Below are 12,566 nucleotides of genomic sequence, written 5' to 3' on the forward strand. Positions count from 1 at the left end.
GGATATCCCAACAGAGAGAGAGGAGGTGGTTGGAGGAGAGTGAGTCCGAGCGGGGATGACGCAGCGTGGCGCAGCATGGTGCACGGCGCAAGCCCCAAAGAGGGCATGGGAGAGGCCAAGGCACATTCGATGATACCTGCCTGCAAGGTTCTGGGCTCTGTGGCCCGCCTTCCCTAGTCCTGATGTGCCCCCCAACATGACGACACCGCGACAGGGAGACTCCCCCTACAACTCTGACAAGGCCACCGAAGCCACCCACCCCACCTCCCCACCCACCATCCAGCTGGGCTAAGCCAACACAAGGCCACCTTTGTTCCAACGTCCTCCTGACCCCCGTTCCACCACTCAGAAGAGGGGGGGGGGTCAAGGGGGAGAGGGAGGGAATGGAGGGAAAGGAGGCAAGCCAGAGGAGCCCTTGAAGCAGCAGGAAGGCAGGGTGGGGGGAGTGGGAGGTTGGGGGGGTGGGGACTACAGTAGGAGAGAGTGAGCCGGTGAGGAGGAACACGCCCCCACAAGGGTGGCGGCCGAGGGTGGAGAAGACAGAGAAGAGGAGTAGACAAGGGCAACACGGGGTGCCAGAGACAGGGCGAGCCAGGAGGGCACAGAGCCTGATGGGCACCAGGCTAGAACCAGCCTCCCCTCACACTGAAGGGCAATGAGGGAAAGATGACGGGCACAGCATGCACAGGGCAGCCAGGCGCAGGCTCGGGACAGGTGATGACGACAAAACATCGCCTGACCCCTTGGCACAGCTGGCCGGCGACTGGCCATGGCCGCCTTGCCCCTCACACCGTCTGCATCCTGCCAATTGGAGGCAGATTTCGGGACCCACTGACAGCACTAGGCGAGACCATGTGCGAACCTGGGGCTCAGAGTCAGATGGCCAAGGATGCTGAAGCGTCCCCCAGACCCCCGCCAGTGCAACGCATACCCGAGGGTGCGGTCTCACATGCACCACGGGCCTCGACACAAGGCCGACTCTGGTTGGGGGGGCACACATTTCTCTGGGACCCGAGTGCAGCGCAAGGGACCACTCCTCCACGGTGAGGGACCGTGGCTGGGGAGCATAGGACACAAGATGGGCACAGGCTCACCGTGAGCCGCAACCCCATCCCACACCGTTGCCCTCACGGACACCAACACCTCCCATACTCCACTCTTGCTCACCCCTTCTCTTCCGAACACCCTTCCCTCTCGAGGGCAGTGGGCATCAGGGGCACCACACCACACGACCTGCGGCCCCCTCCAAGCCCACACAGGCACACCGACAGACAAGGGGTTGGGGGTGAGCTCAGGGCCAACGAGGTGAGGCAGGCACACATTGACCGGGTCTGTACTTAGGGTGAGGCCTTGTGAGGAAACCCACAGCCTCAGGACCCCCACTCCCTCGGGGGAGAACACGAGGATCACGAGGATCACGATTGATCAGCAAGTGAAGCTTAGACAGGCATAGACCCAGGAGGAACCCGGACATGCAAGTGCATTTGAAGTGCCGATGATCAATTGTGTCCTGCAATTCATATTAATTCTCGCAGACAGCTGCATTCTCCATCGACTCACAAGCGGAGTAATCCACCGCTAATAGTGGTATGTGAGTGTTTGCTTTTTTTCTTCAGACGGGTGAGTGGAGGAAACTCCCCCCACAAGCACCCCGATGCTGGTGCGACACTTCCCTGCCCACTCGAGATGGACGAGGTCACCTTGGGCTGGCCACCAAGAAGGAACAGACGACACCCAAAACTCTGAGGGGGTCACAAGAGCACATTTTCAGCACAGAGGGAGCATTTCAGCAACCCACCGAGCCCGGCACCATGGCCGCAGCAGAGCAGATGAGTGCACGGTATGGAAGGAATGACCCCACAGTCTCCCGGCGGGTTCCTACCACATTCCCCCTCACCAGAAAGGGAGGACCCGCGACCAACACCATCACGGTCCTGATGACTGCCCGGGTTTATCCCTGAACTAGTTGAGGCCACCCAGAGACAGCAGCGGCACGCGGCGCTCTGGCCCAAACCAAGGAGAGGCAGGTGGGGAAAGAGTACATACAAAGGGGCAGGGGAAGATGCGGGGAGAAGAGAGCACAGCGGCGTGGGGGACCAGCGCCCCCAACGTGCGGTCTTCTTGCGCACAAGTGCCCTCCAACACGGGCCCCCATCAGCCCCCAGAGCGAACCTGCCACCAAGGCCTCAGGGTCTGCCGGGTGACTACCCCTCAAGGGGTCTTTCAACCTCCGCGCCAGGACCTGGAGACGGAGGGCAATTGCATGGAAGCATGGAACAAACACACATGTGCAGAAGAGAGAGTGGGATGGTGGCCACAGCCTCGGGATGGAGAGGAGGAGCCAGGCAGTGGGGGGCTGGTCCGACAGCCAGCCGCCCTCCACCCCCCAACCTCCCGGCGTGCCCTGACACGATGCCAACCCAGCAGACACAGCGCCAGAGGCGGCAGGGAGGAGAGGCATTTCGGCCAGAGGGCTTTAAGGGGGGGGAGGGTGATGGATCCCCTTACCACACCTCGGGAACGACGTGGGCTAGGGTAACCCCGAGCAAACTTCCCTGCCTTCCTAGGCGTCCTGTAGCCGGTCACAGCGCACCACCTCGGTGGAAATGCGCCTGGCGGTGGTCGGTCACCGGCCGACCCCACTCGAGGTGCCACCCGTACTTCCCCGACACCCGCCGGAGCGCACCCCAGTCCCAGAAGGGAGGAGGGGTGTCGGCGAGCAGTAGGGCAGTTGGGTGTGGGGGTTGGGAGAAACCGGGCTGGGAAAGACCCACCAGGCGACCAAAGGCAAGGCTGGAGGACACAGGGAAGGACTGTGGGGACACCACCCATTTACTTCTTATTGGTTCCACACCCTCTTGAAGTCTTTCTTTAAATTTTTTTTCAACTTTTCCTTTCCATATTTGTTGACTATTGGTCTCCTGCCAGTATTTACTCTTACATGGAATTTACCACCTGCTTTGGGTTGCATTCCTAAGCAACCCGACTCCGGGAATAGAATGTATCCAGTGCACCAGGGTCAGCTACCGGCCTCACACCGTCCACGGGCTAGGCCTCGATCAGAAGGACTTGGGGCTCCCAGGAGTGGCAATGGGGAGTTGGTCTTCTGTATGCAACATTTCCCGCACTGCACGGAATGGCAGGGATTCGGGGCTGGGCTCTTCCCTGTTCACTCACCTTTACTGAGGGAATCCTTGTTAGTTTCTTTCCCTCCACTGACTAATATGCTTAAATTCAGGGGGTCACCACTTCTGATCTGAGGTCGAGTCTTGGAGGGAGGGGGAGCACCCACCAACTATCCAACCACCAGACGGATGAACTTATGAGAAAGATGGGATCAGAGATCACCGCCATCACGATGTAGTCATTGTCATCATCGTCATCACAGTTGTCTCACCCAGGAGTGCAAGAAATCCCAATGGAGAGAGAGGAGGCGGCCAGAAGACAGAGAGGCAGAGAGGGAATGACGGGATGCTAAGCAGCATGGTGTAAGTTGCAAGCCAAAGAGGAGGGTGCAGGAGAGGCTAAGACAACCGCATGATGCTGGTCCACACAGTTCTGCAGCCCGCCATCGCTATCCCGACGCGCCCCCAACAGCACTACGTGCCACTGGGGCGGAACACTGGAACACTGAGACTCCCCCAAAACCTCGGACAACACCACCAACGCCACCCACCCGACCTCCCCACCTACCAACTAGCCTGGCTAATGTTATACTAAGATGCTGAAAAATTAAAATAATTGATTAAAAAATAATTAGCAAAAATAGTTAAAAGCATAGTTATTAGCAGTATTGTCATTCTGTACTGAGCTTCTTACCCTAGTAACCAAGCACCAACCACATAGTTATAGATTAACTGACCATGTCGTTATGCTGTTTTGTACGCATCACCCCCCACCAGTAACCTGTGTGCTATGTCAACTTTTGTTCCCCTTGTAAGAGACAAATGATGCTGTGTCAACCATTGTTCCCTTTATGAGAGACAAATGTTCCTGGAATTGGCAGACCAAGGGCTATGAATGGCTAACCACCTACTGTGAAATGCCTCTGACCTCAAACAAAGGGGAACAAAGGCCCACCTTGTTTCTGTTTCTCATCACTATGTACTTAATGACCAATGAGCTAATCATAAATGAACTATAAAAATCAGTCAAAATTCTAACTCAGTTGCACAGCTTTGCAAATTCCATCTGCACTGTGAAGCTGGGCCAGCTAAAATAAAAGAGCTTCTTTTAAAAAGACATCTTTCCCCATTTATTATCTTGGGGGTCTTGCCCCATTTTTTCATCATGGGGCCTTGTTTTTTGGGTGGGTTACAACAGCTAAGCCAGCGCATAATCACCCTTTCCTTCCTCATCCTCCAGACCACGTGCCAACCCCCAAATGCAGGTGAGGGGAGAATGTGAGGGGAGCGAGCGGTGGGGAAGGAGGAAAGCTAGAGGAGGAGGTTGAGGAGTGGGAGCAGGAAGGCAAAGGGAGCAAAGGAGGAGAGAGCCGGTGCAGGGGAACGCCCCCACAGCAGTGGCTGCGGAGGCGGGGTGGGGGGGGGGTGGAGGGATGGGAAGCCGACAGAGATGAGGAGTAGACATGGGTAGGCGAGCCAGGAGGGCATGGAGCTGGAGGGACACCAGGCGGAACCAACCACCTCCCGCTGAGCGGCAGTGTAGGGGAGAAGATGAGCATGGCACACGGGGCAGGGCACAGCGTGGGCTCAGTATGGGCAATGATGACAAAATTGCTGCCCGACCCTTCAGCACGCCTAGCCAGCGACTGGCCATGGCCCCCTGGCCTCTCACACCATCTGCCTCCCGCTGAAGGGAGGCGGGGCCTTGCGACCTACTGACTCGCTCTGGCTGTGCTGCCCTTGACGCTGGGGCCCAGGCCACCATGGCAAACGACGACGCCAAGGCGTCCCGCAGGCCACTGCCAGGGCAACCTGTACGCCGAGGGCGGAGTCTCACAAACACCATGGTCATTGACGTGAGCCAAACCCTGCTGAGGAGCACTCATTTCTCCTGTAATCTCATGCATCTCGAGGGACCCCTCCTCTACTGGGAGGGACCATGGCAAGGGGCGGCGCATACACAACAGAGCGTGAGCTCACCACGAGGGGCGACCCCATCCTGGACCGCTGTCCTCCCCAACACCAATACCTCGGGCATGCCACTCTCTCTCACCCCTTCTCTTCCGAACACCGCTCCCTCTTGAGGGCAGCAGGCGACTGTACAACAGGACACCCGTCCCACTCCCAGCCCCCATGTGCATGCCAGAGGACAATGGTGGTCCGGGTGACTTCGAGGCCGGTGAGGTGACACAGGCACGTGCCAACAGGGCCTGAACGTAGGGGGTCGGAGGGCATACCACCTCGGGCCCTGTGAGGAAACCCACCTCCATGTGACCATGGGGACAAACAGGATATCATAATTGACTGGCCAGCAACACTCAGGCGAGGAACCCGGGGCTGCAAGTGCATTCTGAGTCTCCATGATCAATGTGTCCAGTAATTCACATTAATTCTCACAGCTAGCTGCGTTCTTCATCAACGCACAATCCAAGAGATCCACCGGTAAGATTTGTGTGTGAGCGTTTGCTTTTTTTTCTGATGGACAAGGGGAGGAGAGTCGCCCCACAAGCACCCCGACGCTTGTGGGACACTTCCCGGCCCATGAGAGTTGGACACATTCGCCTCGGGCTGGCCAGCAAGAAGGAACAGATGACATCAGAAACTCCGAGGGGCTCACGAGAGCGTGTTTTCACACGCAGAGGGGGCTTTTCGGCAGCCCACCGAGATTGTCCTCACAGCGGGCAGCAGAGTGGAGGAGCACAGGGGATGGAAGGACCGACCCCACAGGCGCCCAGGCGGCTCCCACCACCTTCTCCCTCACCAGAAAGGGAGGGCCCGGACCCAACACCAACATGGCCTGTAGACTGGCCGAGTATACTCCCGAACCCAGCCAAGCCGCCTGGAGACAGCAGCAGCTGGCAGTGCCCCAGCCCAAATCGAGGAGAGGCAGGCAGGGAAACAGTCCACACGCAGGGGCAGGGGATGGGGTGGGGGGAGTAAGGGCGCAGAGAAGAGAGCACAGCAGTGTCGGGGACCAACGCCCCCCGACTGACGTGCTGACTTCCGCTCCCAGGTGCCCCCTCAATAGGGTCCCCATGACCCCCATGTGAGACCACTCCACCCAGACCCCAAGGCCGGTGGGGTGACTCGGCAACAGGACGTGCTAGTAACTGGAGAGGGAGGGCAGATGCCCAGAATGACGGAACAAACGCCCATGGGAAGAAGAGGGAGTGGGAATGTGGCCGCAGAGATGGGTGAGGAGAAGGAGCCGGGCGGGGGGGGGGGGAGCGGCAAGGCCACCAGCTGTCCTCCTCCCCTGAACCTCCCACTCGAGCCGGGACACGACGCCAACCCAGCAGACAGGGCACCAGATGGGCGGGGAATAGAGCCGCCGCTGCGGGGGGGGGGGTGAGCTGTAACACTGGGGGGGGGGCGCAGGAACGATGAACGATGTGGGCAGGGGGCCTTCCCAGCCGTTCCAGAGTTGGTCAAGGTGCACCAACTTGGTGAATATGCGCCAAGTGGTAGCTGGTCACCGGATTCCGTGCTGGGTTCTTCCCTGTTCACTAGCTGTTACTGAGGATATCCCTGTTAGTTTCTTTTCATCCGCTGACTAATATTCTTAAATTCAGCAGGCCGCCACGTCTGATCTGAGGTCGCATTTCGGAGGGAGGGGGACGATCGACTGGCTGACTGACTGACCGACCGACCTATTGACGGATGAACGAATAAGACAGATGGGACCAGAGGCCACCAGCGTCGTCATCGTCGTCGTCGTCATCGCTGTCGTCTCACCCAGGAGTGTTGGAAAACCCATCAGAGAGAGGAGGCAGCCAGAGGAGAGAGAGGCGGAGCGGGGAAGACGCGGCGTGGTGCAGCACGGTGTGTGTCGCGAGGCCCGGGGAGGACGCGGGAGAAGACACAGCAATCCCGATGACACCGGCCCACAGGGTTCCGGGCACCGTGGGCCAACTTCCTCAGTCTCAACCTGCCCCCAATAGGATGCCGCAGAACACCCCAACACCACCTCAAACTCCAAAGACGCTACCCCCCTCCCTGAAATTCCTATCCGCCTATCAGCCTGGCTAAGCCAAGCAACCCTCCCTTTTCTCCCTCGTCCTTCCGACCCTGTGTCACCCCCCCCCCAAAGGGGGAGAGAGTGGGGAGCAGGGGAAAGGAGGCAAACCAGAGGAGGCGTTGGAGTAGCAGGAGCAGGAATGCGGAGGGAGCGCAGTAGAAGAGAGCGAGCCGGTGAGGGGGGACGCGCCCACAGGGTGGCGGCAGAGGGGGAGCGGACGGAGATGAGAAGTAGACGAGGGCAAAGCTGGAGCTGGAGAGAACGAGCCACAGGGACACCGGAATTGAAGCCCCCCCCCCCCCCCCCCGCCTAATGGCAATGAGGGGGAGACCACAAGCACAGCACACGCAGCGCTGCGTGCTCCGGACGTGCGACAACGACAAAAACGCCGTCTAACACCTCAGCGCGGCCAGCCGGCGAACAGCTATGGCCCCCTTGCCCCCAACACAGTCTGCCTTCGGCCGAGGGGAGGCAGGGCCTCGGAACCCACTGACATAGCTCTTCGAGACTGCGCGCCAGACCAGGCACAGCGCACGACGATGAATGACGCCAAGGCGTCGGGGTAAAGCGTACCCCGGTTGCACGGTCTCACGCGCCACGGGCTCGAGGCGAGGCCAAAGCTGGCAGGGGTCGGCACGCATTTTTCTGGGACCCGCATGGGGCCGAGGGACCCCTCTTCCACCGAGAGGGACCGTGGCCAGGGGGTGGCAAACATACAGCGGGGTGCGGGCTCAGTACGAGCAACCACCCACCCCAGATGGTCGCCCTCCCCAGCATCAACATGCCATTCTTGCTTGCCCTTTCTCTTCCAAACACCACTCCTTCTTGAGGGCAGCGGGCACCGCACCAAACGACGCGTGGCCCCCTTCCAGCCCAAATGCACAGGCAGACAGACGACGCGGCTGGGCGTGAGCTCCGGACCAGTGAGGCGAGGCAGGTGTGCGCCGACCGGATCTGCACTTAAGGGGATGGAGGGCACACCAATCAGGGCCCTGCGAGGAAACCCCAAGCCGCGTGACCCTGGGGAACAGCCTGGGGGTCGCGATTGATCAGCAAGCGACTATCAGACAGGTGTAGCCCGGGGAGGAACCTGGGCCACAAGTGCGTTGGAAGTGTCGATGATCAATGTGTCCTGCAATTCACCCTAATTCTCCCAGCTAGCTGTGTTCTTCATCCACGCACGAGCCAAGTGATCCACTGCTAAGAGTCGTATGTGAGCGTTTACTTTTTTCTTTTCAGACGGGCGAAGGGAGGATAGTCCCCCCACAAGCACCCTGACGCTGGTTCCACACTTCCCCATCCACGCGATGTGTAAGGTGTCACCTTGGGTTGGCCAGCAACAAGGGATAGACGACACCAGAAACTCTAAGGGTGTCACGAAAGCGCGTTTTCACACACAGAGGGGTTTTTTGGCAACCCACGAAGCCCAGCGCCACAGCCCGCAGCAGAGCAGAGGAACGCACTGGTTGGAAGGCACAACCACACAGGTGCGCGCGGGGGGGGGGGCTCCCACCACCTTCCCCCCCACCAGAAAGGGAGGGCCTGTGTCCAATACCAACGCGGCACCGACGACCGGCCGGGTACACCCGGAACCTGGCCAGGCCGTCTGGGACAGCAGTAGCACGTGGCACCCCAGCCCAAACCTGGGAGAGGCAGGCGGGGAAAGTGTACACACGCGGGGGCTGCGGCAGGGGCAGTGGGAGGACGGGAGCGGAGAAGAGAGCACAGCGGCATGGGGGACCAGTGCCACCAACGTGCTGACTTCTCACGCCCAATTTCCTCTCAAAACGGGCCACCAAGTGCCCCCAGCATGACCCCGCTGCCCAGACCCAAAGGCCGGCGAGGTGACCACCCCACAAGGGGTCATTAAACCTCAGCGCAGGGACGGGATAGGTACCTGGATAGGGAGGGCAGATGCGCGGAAGCACATCATGAAGGCACAGAGGCAGAAGTGGGAGTGGGAAGGTGGTCGCGGCAGCGGGTGGGGTGGAGGAGCGGGGCAGCGGGGGTCTGGCCGGCCAGCGGGCCGCTCTCCCCCTCCCAACCTCCCGGGTGTGCCCCGACACCAGGCCGAACCAGTAGACCGGGTTCCAGAGGCGGCGGGGAGGAGAGCCGCTCCTGCCTGGGGCCAGTAACACTTGGGGGTGAGGACACCCCCCCCTCGCCATGGGAACGATGCGCAGGGACCTCCCAAGCCACTTTTCAGCGCTGGGCCTTGTTGGAAATGCGCCAGGTGGCTGCGGTTTCCCAGCTGGGGTGCGTCCCATGCAGACCCCACGCCCGGCCCCAACCACCGATCCCCAGCTTCCTCCGGAGCGCGTCTCCCTCACGCAAGAGAGGAGGGGCGGGGTAGCGGGAGGGCAGAAGGATGAAGGAGTGGAGAGGAACGGGTGGGGGTGGGGTGGGGTGGGGGGTGGGCAATATCCCTGGGAGACCGCAGGCAAGGGCTGATCACACCGCCCAGTTGAATGCTCTGGAGGACAACAATGATCCCTCCGGTTTACCTCTGAACGGTTTCACACCCTCTTGAACTCTCTTTAAAGTTGTTTTCAACTTTCCCTTAAACTGCTTGTTGACTATCGGTCCCGTGCCAGGATTTAGCCTTAGATGGAGTTTACCACCAGCTTTCGACTGCATTCTGAAGCAACCTGACTCCGGGAATACCCGGACCGGCACCCCGTGGGCGGCTACCAGCCTCACACCGTGCTCGGGCTGGGCCTTGATCAGAAGTACTTGGGCCCCCCACGAGCGGCACCGGGGAGTGGGAATTCCCTACGCGACATACCCCACGCCCCACAGCAGGGCGGGGATTTGGCGCTGGGCTCTTTCCTGTTCACTAGCCTTTATTGAGGGAATCCTCTTTTCCTCCGCTGACTAACATCCTTAAATTCTGTGGGTCGCCACGTCTGATCTGAGGTCGCGTCTTGGAGGAAGAGGGACGACCGACCGACCGAAGGACGGACGAACGAACGAGACAGATGGGACCGGAGGTCACTGCCATCTCTGTCATTGTCATCCTCACAGTCATCTCATCCAGGAGTGCCAGAAAACCCAATGGAGAGAGGAGGCGGCCCGAGAAAGAGGCGGAGAGTGGGGCTGGGGGTTTAGCTCAGCGGCTTTTGCAAGCAGGCAGTCGTGAGTTCGATCCCCGGTACCGATAAAAAGGAAAAAGACCAAAGAGAGAGAGAGAGAGAGAGAGAGAGAGAGAGAGAGAGAGAGAGAGAGAGAGAGAAAGAGAGAGAGAGGCGGAGAGGGGATGACGCGAAGTGGCACAGCACGGTGCGCGGCGCGAGCCCCGAGGAGGGCGCCAGAGAGGCCACTGCACACCTGGTGACGCCGGCCCGCACGGTTCCGGGTACCGCGGCCCACCTTCCCCAATTCCGACCTGCCCACAACACCATGCCATGCGCCACCGGGGCCGGAACGCCGCGACACCGAGACTCTCTCAAAACCTGCAACAACGCCACCGACGCCACCCACCCGACCTCTCTACCCAACAACCAGCCATGCTAAGCCAGCGCAACCCCCCTTTTCCTCCCTCTTCCTCCAGATCTCGTGCCACCCCCAGAAAACAGTGGAGGAGAGGGAAGAGCGAGGGGAGTGGGGGGGGGGGCCGAAGGCGGTGAGCCAGAGGAGAATTTGGAGCAGGAGCAGGAAGGAGGAGAGAGAGAGAGCTGGGGAGGGGCAACGCGCCCCACAGCGGTGGCGGTGGAGGAGGGAGACGACTAGTACACACGGACTTCCCGGGCAGCCGGAAACGGGGTGAGCCAGGAGGGCGGGGAGCCGGAGGGACACCGGGCTCCAACCAAACACCCGAGCAGCAATGTGGGAGACAACGCGCATGGCGCGGGTGGTGCGGCGCGACGCGGGCTCGGGATGGGCAACAAGACTAAGACGCTGCCCAGCATCTCAGCGCGGCAGGCTGGCGACCGCCTATGGCCCCCTCGTCCCTCACACTGTCCAACTCCAGCCGTGGGGAGGTGAGGCTCGGGGCCCACTGACGGCGCTCGGCGAGACCCTGTGCGACGCCTGGGTGCAGCTTGGGGGGGCAAACGACCTCCAGGCATCCCGCGAGCCGCCTGGGCCATGCGTACCCCGGGGGAGCGGTCTCCCACGCGCCACAGGCCTCGATGCCGGCGGGGGTGGCACGCATTTCTCCGGAACCCGCGTGTGGTGCGAGGGACCCCTCCTTCACCGGGACAGACAGTGGCCAGGGGGCGGCAGACACCCGATGGGGCGTGGGCTCACCGCGAGCCACGCCCCTACCCCCGGACCACTGCGCTACCAACACCAACACAACACCAACACCAACACAACACCAGCACCAGCACCAACACACCAACACCAACCCCAACCCCAACACCAACACCAACCCCAACCCCAACACCAACACCAACACCACCAACACCAACCCCAACCCCAACACCAACACCAACACCACCAACACCAACCCCAACACCAATACCAACACCACCAACACCAACACCAACACCAACACCAACACCAACACCTGAGGCTCTCCGCTCTCGCTCACCCCTTCTCTACTGAACACTGCTCCCTCTCGAGGGCAGTGGGCGATGGCGGCACCGCATCACATTACAGCGGCTCCCTCCCAGGCCCCACGCGCACGCTAACAGATGACTGGGTGGGGTGCACTCGGGCCGGTAAGGCAAGGCAGGCGCGAGCTGACCGGGTCTGCACTTCGGGGGACGGAGGACGTACCAACTCGTCCCGCCGAGGAAACCTCCAGCCCCGTGACCCCGGGAGATAGACAGAGGGTCACAACTGATTGACAAGCGACGCTCAGACAGGCATAGCCTCGGGAGAAACCTGGGGCCGCAAGTGATTCCAAGTGTGGATGACCAATGTGTCCTGCAATTCACATTAATTCTCGCACCTAGTTGCGTTTTTCATCGAAGCAGGAGCCGAGTCATCAACCGCTAAGAGTCGCGTATGAGAGTTTGATTTTTTTTGACGGGCGAGCAGAGGAGGGTACCCCCCAAGCACCCCGACGCTGGCGCGACACTTCCCCGCCCGCGCGAGGCGGACGGGGTCGCCTCTGGCCAGCCAGCAAGAAGGAACAGAGGACACCAGAAACTCCAAGGGGGTCAGGAGAGCGCGTTTTCATTCACAGAGGTTGCTTTTCAGCTACCCAGGGAGCCTGGCACCACAGCCCGCAGCGGAGAGAATGAGCACATGGGACAGAAGGACCGACCCCACAGGCACCCGGGGGGCTCCCACCACCTTCCCCCTCACCAGAAAGGGAGGGCCCACGCCCAACACCAACGTATCTAACCTTGTAATTGCTTGGTAATTGTTTTAGATTCATTCCTATTCTTGTATGTATAGAAAGTTCAATTTACTTTAATTTTTTAATGTTAGTATACTGTATAGAAACACAACAATTTGTTTTTCTATTCATC

At 60.2% G+C, this 12,566-nt stretch overlaps 1 non-coding gene and 2 pseudogenes across 1 annotated transcript; all 3 read right to left on the reverse strand.

Annotated features, from left to right (window-relative positions):
• Positions 1 to 1,433: 1,433 nt before the first annotated feature.
• LOC134476609 (5.8S ribosomal RNA) lies at positions 1,434 to 1,587 on the reverse strand (annotated as a pseudogene).
• Positions 1,588 to 8,200: 6,613 nt separating this feature from the next.
• On the reverse strand, positions 8,201 to 8,352 carry LOC134476608 (5.8S ribosomal RNA; annotated as a pseudogene).
• Positions 8,353 to 11,940: 3,588 nt separating this feature from the next.
• On the reverse strand, positions 11,941 to 12,092 carry LOC134476607 (5.8S ribosomal RNA). The gene has a single exon (XR_010048453.1). It is a non-coding gene; the product is annotated as a 5.8S ribosomal RNA (ribosomal RNA).
• Between the last annotated feature and the right edge of the window lie 474 nt (positions 12,093 to 12,566).

This window comes from Cavia porcellus, unplaced genomic scaffold (assembly GCF_034190915.1).
Source record: "Cavia porcellus strain 051 isolate PalLab524CR breed Dunkin Hartley unplaced genomic scaffold, mCavPor4.1 scaffold_6, whole genome shotgun sequence".
Lineage (NCBI taxonomy): Eukaryota > Metazoa > Chordata > Mammalia > Rodentia > Caviidae > Cavia > Cavia porcellus.